Raw genomic sequence first — 11949 nt, 5'->3', positions numbered from 1 at the left:
CAAGTCTAACCCAACATTTCGTACAATTGAATCAGTCTCCAACGGCCCACGGCTGTAGCACGTACCGACCTTTAGATTCTAATTCAATGTACACATCTCTATGTAATAGACAAGTATTTCTTATTTCGAAATCAAAGCCCTCGGTTGTAGCACGAAATGACAATGATTTAAAAATAAGAACCACTTTCTACCATGTTGGAAGGCTATGACCGACACAAGCCCGTTGTGTCATTGGCCAATTACTACTTGATATTATTTAATTTTAGAGGAATTATATAATATTACAAACATAATCATATTATAAAGAGATTCTTCCTTTTAAATTAAATATTTCAAATCAATAATCGATAATCAGATGATTCCCAGATCGGGTGGAGCATTGTCAAGAGGCGTCACTTAATAACCCTTTCTTATAGATAGAAATCTGTTGTTGACAGAATCATCCTTTCTCTCAATATTGAAAATTCATATTCAATTACGTGTTTCATAAACACAAGAATCTCGTGATCGTATTCATAATATTTATTTTTAAGGCAAGAAATGATTCATATTCTAGATTTTCTAGAGCACGCCTTATATTGATTTAAGTTCACCTAAATCTATCATCGCATGGTAAACATAGGCATATATCTCATATATAAAATTAAATAAACAAGTAAATGTAAAGTGCAATAAAGTAAATGTGTTTAATTATGGCCCCATCCTATGTGATCTTTATCAAGCTCATGATAAAGATCAAGGTCAATCTAATATGGTGATGGAAATAAATACAACTACTTATTACATAAGTCTTCTTCTTTGTTTAGACTTCTTGTATGCCTCGTCTTCTTCTTTGTATCACCTCCATTGGATAGCCTTCTTGAGTCTTCAATTACATTACATGATTGAAAGTAAAACTAATCTAATGAACTTACAAGAATAACTCGAGTTATATTCGAGATTTATGATTACAAAGATTGACGACATGCAAGTCGTATTTAAAACCAAAACCAAAACCATTACACTAAGGTCGAAAGGCCATAACCATCCACCATGCTCATACAACACATAAAAGCATGTTAAAACACATAATTTGATCTTAATATATCATATTATCCATGATCTAATCATAAAAAGAAAATATGACAAAAATCAGAAAAATCAGAAAAACAAGAATCACTGTTTACGGGCAGTAAACGACGTCAAACGCCTTACAGACGAGTCGTTGATAGCTTTAGCTATCAGTTTTGTTCAGACGCTCGTTTACCTATGAAATAAGGTATTCGTTTGCGTAAATCGGACACCAGAACCAGATTTCAGCAAATCTGCAACAGCCAATTCAGAATCCGTATCTAATATGATTCTCATAATTAGAACAAACATAAATCAGGTATATATCAGTATATATACAGATTACATAATCATCTTATGATTATACAACTCACATGAATATCATATATTCAAAACCATACATATATAAGCATATTATATCAACATCAAATCATGGCGAATCACGTACATGCACATATATCGAAAACAGTTAAACACATAAACGAATTAAAAACTTTTCGCAAGTAGCTCTGATGTCATTGAAGGGTTTTTAGCACATAAACGCAGTAAAAATGTAAATTTAAATCTTAAAAAAAACGAAACCCTCCGCAGGATCCATGCGAAAAATAATATTTAATTCGTAGTTCAGTATGTTTATCTTAAGAAGCTTTACGTTACTAGAAAGATGGAGGTCTTTAATGGCGATCCAAAAACGATGAACGGAGATCCTTAGCAGCTGCTCCTCAAGTGTGAAGCACTCCACCGGTATCCATCAAGAGTACAATGTGATGGAGGAGGAAGAGGTTGAGAGAATTAGTTGTCTCCCTCTTGTTCTACTTTAGAATTAGGGTTAATTATTTGGGTTGAGGCAAATAGGGTTTATAATAGTATATTTATAGGCAAAAAATTTAGCTGAAAATTTTCCATAAAATATTATTATTATTAACCCTTTAATTGATTATTCTTATTAACCAATTAACTAATAATTAAAACACCTTTTAATCATTAATCCCTTTTCTAAACACTTTAGAAAAATAATTCTCTCACTTGATTTAATTTCCAAAATTAAATTCTTAATTAATAATATTAAGAATTAATTAAATCTCATTTAATCAATTATTAAATCTGCTAATTAATTATTTATTTCATAAATAAATAATTATCAGCCATTATTAATTAATTCCTCCACCATTAAATCATTCTCTTTTATGGTGTGACCCTGTAGGTTCAATATTAAGCTGATAGTAGAAATAAATAATAATAAAACTATTTTATCATTATTTATATAAATTCTCTAATTCATTAAATATGATTAATTAATAAATTAATCATATTTATTCTACATCGTGAGGGATACTTCTCAGCATATTGCGACTATCCGGATAATACGAATTCACTGCTTAGAATACCAAGAACCTATTCAGTGAGTAGTTACCGTACAATCAATTCCTTCTACCCTGCAATGTCACGATTAAATACAAGGCATAGAACTTGTGTCAAGCCTATCTTATCTAATCATTTGCTTTCCCATTTACTATGCTTAGTTCTATAATATGTAAATTAGAAACTCCTTTCTAATTTCATTCACTCTGGCCAGAGATTCCTGAACTAGAATAAGTGGATCAGCATTGAACATTCTCTTCCTTCACTGGAAGGGGTAGATCCTTTATTGACCATACACTATCTTCGTGTACAAATTCCTATACCCAGTAGAGCCCTTATAATTGTCCCTGGAGACTAAGAACTAAACCAAAGCATAGTTCAGTGTACACAAGATGACTATGATGACCTCAAGTCTAAGGATACTTGTACAACTATCACTATGTGAACAACTGCTGACACGTGAGTGAACTCCATCAGTTGTTCAGCTGTGTGAGTCATGTTCAGTGAACTTATTCTATAATAAGCACCTACATACTAGCTATAGTGTCACCACACAAATGTCTATGAGAACAGACATCCTTCATAATGAAGCAAGCATAGTATGTACCGATCTTTGCGGATTATTAATTACCAGTTAGTAATCCTACGACCAAGAACTATTTAAGTTTAGAGTTATCATCTTTTAGGTCTCATTATTCTGATCTCATCACAATCCATAAAAAGCTTTACTCTAAACTGTGGTATATCTTATTTAAACATTTAAATAGATAGAGCCCGCAATAAAAACAAAACAAGTCTTTTATTAATATCAATAAAATCAAAACAGATTACATAAAAGTTATTCCTAAATCCTCATACACGATTGGACTCAGGACATATCTCTTTCAATCTCCCACTTGTACTAAAGCCAATCACTCTGGTATCTAATACCCATCTTGTCTTTATGACGATCAAAGTGACTCTGAGAAAGTGGCTTTGTGAGTGGGTCTGCTACGTTGTTATGTGTGTCAACTCTCTCGACGTTGACATCTCCTCTATTTTCGACTCAGATTCACCTCCAAAAACAAGAAAAATGTCCTAAGTCCTTCACAAGTACTTAAGGATGTTTTTCACTGCTTTTCAGTGGTCTTCACCTGGATTGGACTGATATCTGCTCGTCACACTAATTGAATAAGCAACATCAGACCTTGTACACAATATCGCGTACATGATAGATCCTATTGCTGAAGCTTATGCTTAAGCTGCTTCTTTGTCATTAAGACTATGTTAACTTCAGTTGGCTTATCCTGTTTTGGTTTGTCAGAAGTTAATTTCTCTTTAACTTCTAATTTATCAATATCAGACTTTACAGCTACAAACTTAACAGGATTTACCTTTGGCTTTTGTTTAACAACTATAGGCTCAATTTTTACAGTTCCCTTATTATTCTTATCATCTCCATAACCTAAGCCCTCTTTCCAGTTTTCACTACTTAACAAATTCTGAGTTATTCTGCCATAGTTAGTCCAAGTCCTGATAATCTCTCTTTCCTTTTCTAACTCAGTTTTTAGAGATTCATTCATTTTAGGCACTTCATCTCTAACATAAAAAGCATCATCTCTATCTTTCTGAGTTTAATGGAACATAACTAACTCTTTTTCTAAATAATCATTCCTTTTTTTATAAGCAAGATTTTCAGAAGTTAATCTTTCACATGTTAAAGTTTGATCTTTATAACTAATGAACATGGTTTTAAGATATCTTCTCAACTCAGCAATATCATCAGTATGAAAAGCATAAGTTATTTGAGGTACCTTTAACTCAGCAGCTTCAGAACTGCTATCGGCATTTGCCATCAAGGCATAGTTCCCCTCACTTTCAGAATCTGAAGTGTCTATCCAGCTTTTCTTCTTTGTGACAAGAGCCTTGTTGTTGTCACTCTTCACTTTCTTGCAATCAGGAGATATGTGGCATTTCTCACCACAGTTATAGTATTTGACATTTCAGTAATCTCCTCTGTCAGACTTTCCTCCTTTGCCTTCAGATATTCTGAAACTTTTCTTATCAGAACTTGCACCTTTCCTGGAAAACTTCTTTCCCCTTCTGAATTTTCTGTATACAATCTTTGTGATTCCTTTCACCATAAGAGTACACAGCTTCATCATCTCTTCATCAGGGTCCATCTCAGATAGACTTTCAGTTTCTGAATCCCCATCACTATAAGAACTTGATGACTCAGTATCAGACTTTGTGATGAGAGCATTTCCTTTGCCTTTCTTTAAGACGGCCACTTTAGGGGATTCCTCCTCAGCCTTAAGAGCAACTGTCCTTGACTTTCTCCCATGCCTCTTGCTTCTTTGATCCATCCCAAGTTCACGAGTCTTGAGCATGCCATAAATTTCATCAAGATTAGTTTCATCAAGAGCATAGTTGTCTCTTATAGTTGTGGCATTCAAATCCCAACTTTTAGGAAGAGCTAAAAGGAATTTGAGATTTGTATCTTCAAGATCATATTCCTTATCCACCAGTGACAGATCATTCAAGAGTTTGACAAATCTATCATATAAACCAGTTAATGCCTCATCAGGTTTTGAGTCAAAGTGCTCATACTCTTGAGTGAGTATAGTCCTCTTCTTCTTCTTAATTGAATCAGTTCCCTGGAATCTTGTCTCCAAGGCATCCCATATCTCCTTTGCAGTCTTGCAGTTAATTACCCTGTTTGACATGACATTATCGATGGCACTGTGTAGCAAATGTCTTACCTTTGCATCATTTGCAATAGATGAGATATCTTCACCTGTATATTCACTTTTCTCCTTTGGTACAGTCTGTGCTGGCTGATCTGCAACTATAACATAGAGCTTGGTTGGCTTATGTGGTCCTTCATTAATTCTGTCAAGGTATTCTGGATATGTAGCTTCCAGAAACATAGACATCCTCACCTTCCATATGGGATACTCAGAAGGTTTCAGTATGGGAATCCTAATAGTCTCATATCGATTATGGATTTGAGTCTTTGGAGTTTCTTCAGTTTTGGTGGGCTTGGTTGGAGTTTGTGATTCTTCAGACATGATTGTTTTTGGATCTTTATTGCATGTATGTTAACAGATTGCTCTGATACCACTTGTTAGGTCACACACACTGTAGATTGGGGTTGGATACAGTGTTTACTACAATCAAATCGAATATAAGAACTCAAGTAACAGAACACATATTTTATTCAACACAATAAACTCTGTTACAAAGAACTGTCCTCTCTCAGTGATGAACATATTATCACGAGAGCTGCTAGGGTTACAATGAATAATAATCTTGATTAAGATAATACATATAGTGTAAACCCTATGTCTGTGTTTATATACTACACAGTTACGAGATAATCTTCCAATTGATATCGAATATAATTCTGCTTCCTAATATATATCAATCAGTTATCTTTTCTTCCAAGATTTATTTTCCTTATAGAATTCTTCTTCTTCTTGCATATCTCTTTTTGTTTCAGTCTCGATCTTCTTTCCTTTCAATCAGCCTCCTTCCTTATCTGAAAGTCTCCTTAAGTCCTGATATTATCTCCTGATAAATATCTCCTGATAACTTAAGTTCTGACAACTTAAGTTCTGATATCTTAAGTCCTGACTTCAGTATAAGTACTAATTTCCAGTTAAGTTTTGATTTGTCCTGTTAAGTAAGATATGAAAACTAAACACAAATCATATTAGACATGATATCAAAAATATATCTAACACACTTACATCCAAATACATGAAAGTATTTCAGATTTGGCTTTTTTTCTTCACCATCTCATATGGTGTTTTTCCATGCTTATTTATGAATGTAGCATTCTGTGTAAAACAAGCAGTTTGCACAGCTTCAGCGCAAAAGTAGGTTGGTAGTTTTGCTTCATCAAGCATATTTCATGCAGCTTCAATGAGAGTCATGTTCTTTCTTTCTACAACTCCATTTTGCTGTGGAGTTCCAGGTGTAGAAAATTCCTGTTTGATTCCATACTCTTTGCAGAACTCTTCCATGATTGAATTCTTGAACTCAGTACCATTATCACTTCTTATAATTTTAACAGAATCTTTGACCAACTTATCCAACTGTCTGACATGATCAGTTAGAGTAGATGCAGTTTCACTCTTCTTGTGCAAGAAGTACACCCCAGTGTACCTTGTGAACTCATCCACTATAACCATAGCAAATTTCTTCTTTACAATGGAGATGACATTGACTGGACCAAATAGATCAACATGCAGTAGGTGATAAGGCTCAAGAATTGATGACTCAGTTTTGCTCTTGAAAGAAGATTTTCTTTGTTTTTCCTTTTGACATGAATCACAAAGGCCATCAGGAGCAAATACTGATTTTGGCAGTCCTCTCACAAAATCTTTCTTTACAAGCTCATTTATGTTGTTGAAGTTTAAATGAGAGAGTCTTTTGTGTCAATTTCAGCTTTCTTCAATTGATGCTCTACTCAACAGACATATTGCAGAACCATCAGAACTTGTTGAAAGCCTGGCTTCATAAATGTTACCATGCCTGTAAACTTTCAGAACCACTTTTCCTGTAGAATTGCTTACAACTTCACAGTGTTCTTCAAAGAAATCCACATGATAACCTCTGTCACAGATTTGACTCACACTCAGCAGATTGTGTTTAAGTCCTGAGACAAGAGCTACTGTTTTAATGATGACATTCCCAAGATTAATATTTCCATATCCCAGAGTTTTTCCCATGTTGCCATCTCCATAAGAAACTCATGGGCCAGCTTTCTTCACAAAGTCTGAGAGCAGGGTTTTATTTCCAGTCATATGTCTGGTACATCCACTATCCAGTATTAGGATGTTTATCCCGTTGCCCTGCAATCACAAAGACCACTAATGGTTAGTTTTAAGGACCCAGACTTGCTTGGATCCTTTGGCCTTTTTAAGTTTGTTAGCATTTGCAGCGGATTTAATATCAGAATTTATGCTAACATTCTGTTTATCAGAACTTATATCAGACTTTACACTAAAAGGAATTAAAGAAACTTTCTTCAAAGAAGGTTTTATTTGATAATAATCATAGTACAAACTATGATATTCCTTACAAGTATAAATGGAATGCCATACACTATCACAATGAAAACAAGGATTTTGTGACTTAAACCTAACAGACTGACTCTTAACTCCTGACTTAGGAGGTAAAGAGTTTATATTCTTATTCTTCCTGCAAAAAGAAGCAAGATGGTTAGAGTTTCCACAGTTATAACATTTCTTTCTAGGAGCATTAGGAACAGGCATATAATTATTGCTTTTATTCACACCTTCCTTTCCACTCCCATTTTTCTTTGCTGCATTTACCTTGTTGACATTCCTTATTTCTTTCAGCTTATGCTTAACCTGCTTTTTTGTCAGTAAGCCTATGTTAACTTCAGTTGGTTTATCCTGTTCTAATATGTCAGAAGTTGACTTCTCCTTAACTTCTGTCACAGACTCTTTCATCTTTTTAGAATCAGAATTTACAGTTTTAGCTACAAACTTAACAGGATTTACCTTTGGCTTAGCAGTCTGTTTAACAATAATTGGCTCAATTTGTTCAGTTCCTTTTTCACTTTTATCATCTCCATAACCTAATCCCTTTTTCCAGTTTCCACTACTTAATAAATTCTGAGTTGTTCTGCCAGAGTTAGTCCAAGTTCTGATAATCTAAAAATATGATTTTCAGTCACTATGCGACTCAGAATCGATTTATAAAATAAGCGACCTTTCGAAACAAAAGTTTTTGGGTCTCAAAAGTATTTTTATTAAATGCGGAATATTTTTCTGAGTCTAGACGCGTTCGTTTCATATTAAACGGACGAACGGTCTATTTATTACGAATAAACTAAGAATTAAATGGAAATAAATCAATTAATAATAATATTAATTGATTTTTAAATACCAAAATAAAATTTTTAAAAGCTTAAAAGTAATTTTTAGGAATTATTTGAATTAATTATAAATAATTTATATTTTATTTAACTATTTATAAATAAAATCAATTGATTAAATGATTTAATCAATTAATTAAATTCATAAATAATTAACTAAAATAAATTACAAATAATTAAATCAAATTGGATTTTTCAAAATAATAAAATTCTGGAATTTAAAATAACTCAGTTAATTATTAAATAATTAACCAAATTAATTTTCTGATTTAAAATGATTTTTGGAAATTTAAAAACTGAATTCTGAATTAAAAATAAAAAGAAAATAGTATAAATGGATTTTTAGAAAGGGAGAAATGGACAGGGGGATCAAACCCGGGTTGGTTTTTGGACCCAACCGGGTCACCAAGAACCCATGCGGGTTGGGAAGAACACCCCAGGTTCCAGAATCCGGTCGGTGAGCCCCAACTCCGGCCGAGTTCTGGTGGCTCCCTGGGAATCAAAACAGTCGGTTTCTAAACCGGTTTTTGGCTTAAATATATTCAAATACGATTCTTAAAGCTAATTATCACCATAGCAACCCAAAACCTCCAAAATCATATCCCTGGCCAAAATCGCCAACTTTTCTGGCGAGCTCAAACAATATTCCGGTCATACCCCGTTTATGTCCGTTTCAACACCAAAATCGACGTTATTACTACCAAATTAAAGCTTATACTACCAGTAATCTGTTTATGTGACTTATACGCATCAAGAACATAACAATAATCCACAAATTCAATTCAAAAAATCTGATAAACCAATAACTTCGAATTTAATCATTTCTTAACCAAAATCAACAAAATAAATACTAAATTATTCCTTACAACCTCAGGAACATTAATCAATAATCAACAACAAACAATTGCTCAATATTCCGGTCATACCCCGTTTATGTCCGTTTCAACACCAAAATCGACGTTATTACTACCAAATTAAAGTTTATACTACCAGTAATCTGTTTATGTGACTTATACGCATCAAGAACATAACAATAATCCACAAATTCAATTCAAAAAATCTGATAAACCAATAACTTCGAATTTAATCATTTCTTAACCAAAATCAACAAAATAAATACTAAATTATTCCTTACAACCTCAGGAACATTAATCAATAATCAACAACAAACAATTGCTCAAGAATCAAAAACGAATTTAAGCAATAACTTGAAAAAAATCGAATTTACAAAACACTGCACTTCGATTTGTGATGTTGATATCAACAGAAAGAGCTTGAAACAAGGATCGTTTTGACGTGTAGAACGTTTGATTTGGTTCCCGGAATCAATCAAAATCATGAATCAAAATTTTGCCCAAGAATTTTACCCCCAAAGTGTTCTTGATTTTTCAGAAAATAAAATGAAAATAAAAATAAAATAAATAAGATAATCAACTATTTATAATATCTGAAAAATAAATACCCAATATCAATTTAGGGTGTTTTTATTCCCATAATTAAAAAAATTAAACCCCAAAATGATAATTACGGGGAATAAGTTTAAAAAAAGTAAAATATAAAATTTGTATCAAAATTTCCCAAAAATTGTAAATAATTAAAAAAATGCAAAAATAACTCGTATTTGAAATACGTATGATTCTATAAAAATAAAAATGTAAATTTTGTGGGATTTGACGTCCCGGTGGGGTCCCAGTCCGTTAATTTTTTAAAAACAGAAACGCTTCCTAAAGAAACAGAAAATCCCGAAAACGCATAAAATACATTCATCACACATAAAACGAGATAAAACGAGTAACGCAAGTGAACACACGTCCAAATTACGGATCGATTCATATAAATGCAATTTAAACACGTAACAAGTATTTCATTGGATCATATCGGATCCGAAAATAGATTACTTAGCCGCTAAGTAACTATGGAAACGATACAATTTAATATTAAATTTGGATAATTATCAAAACCGAGCTTCTTATAAAACACCTAGGAGATATTAGTGTAAAAAAATATCCCGTCTCTTGAGAATACGGGTTTTACAAATCTATTAAAATGACTATCGTATCGAAAATTTTGCGTCGGGACGCGTATGGGTCAAATCGTAATCCGGATCGAAAAAGTTAAAAAACAGAAAATACTCAGAATATCCAGATTAGGTTAGGAAAGAGTTTTCCGAAGAGTTTAAAAACACAAAAACGGTTGAAGTTGGACGATTTCCTGGCTTTATAAAATAGTTTTATAAATACTCAGAAAATAATTAATAAATCCATAAATTATTATAAAATCATGTTACAGTCCAAAAATTACCGGAAAAATATCACAATGATCTATATTTTATTCTGAACGTATAAAATTAGAATATTCAAAAAATATCATATATAAACATCCAAAACATCAACTCCAATTACCAGAGAATTCACTAAAATTCACATAACAATCACATAAACAATTCCAAATAATAATAATAATATCTACAAATTTGGGATATTACAAGTTTGAACTCAAGGATTTTTTTTTTTAAAAAAAATTGCAAACTTTTGCTTTGAAAATATGTGCTCACAGGGTTTACTGACTGCAAATAACGAGGCTACAGCTTGCTAAAGAAGGGGATAATTACTCCTGGTATAGTTTTGATGTTAATTGGTAAAACAGCAATTGTTTCCCGTAAAAATTAAAAATTGTTTTTTTTTCTCCAAAGTATGGATCAGCTATCTCCAGCACCAGTACGCCACTACCAAATACAGCCAAAATTAAAAATCTCTAGTTGTTTTTTGGTATTTATGAAATCTTTAATAGTAGTTTTGGTTTCTAAATTTTAAATGAAGGAAGAGAACGACGTGATACTGATATTTTTTTACTTGAATTTTAGCACAGACATGTTCTTAAAGGCGGAAATTGAAATTTGTCGGTAAGGATATATTATACTCTAGTAATTAATCGGTAATTAATTGAAATGCTTAATTGGATTAGTAATCAGATATATTCTAAAATTATAATAATATTTAATATTTTAAGCATAATAGATTATTTTTAAAAAATGCAATAATTAATCAGATACTAGGATCAAATCAGCATAATATCTTATAATAATTAATCAGGATGATTAATAGATAAAATCAACAGTTTTAGAACCATGAGCACATATAATAATATTGTGTGACATATGTCATTACAAAAATAGATAAAATCAACAGTTTTAGAACCATGAGCACCTATAATAACATTGTGTGACGTATGTTATTGCAAATAATGCTAGGTGTCTGTTGTGCTGTGGTCCGATAACATTGTCATATTGACATGCGGAGTAAGCAATAGAGACCGCAAGTCTAGAGCTACCATCTCGTTAGTTTGAAAATGTTACTCCCTTCTTGTTCATTTCTATACATTTTTCTTTTTTACATTTTCCTTTTTTAGATATCTTATTCAATTCTATACATTTCAAACTTATCAAAAATAATAAGAATTAAATAATATAAAAATCAACAACATCCGTTACTTCCTCCCACTACACTCACTTTAATTATTAAATATTGATGGGTCTACCACTTTACCCAAATTTATACTTTTTCTCACTAAATTACACTTTTTTTTCTCTCTCATCCTAATCTTACCAAAACTAATATTATTTTAATGAGTTTCTTGTCCTCCATGCT

This window comes from Apium graveolens, chromosome 3 (assembly GCF_009905375.1).
Source record: "Apium graveolens cultivar Ventura chromosome 3, ASM990537v1, whole genome shotgun sequence".
Lineage (NCBI taxonomy): Eukaryota > Viridiplantae > Streptophyta > Magnoliopsida > Apiales > Apiaceae > Apium > Apium graveolens.
This window is presented reverse-complemented; position numbering follows the sequence as displayed.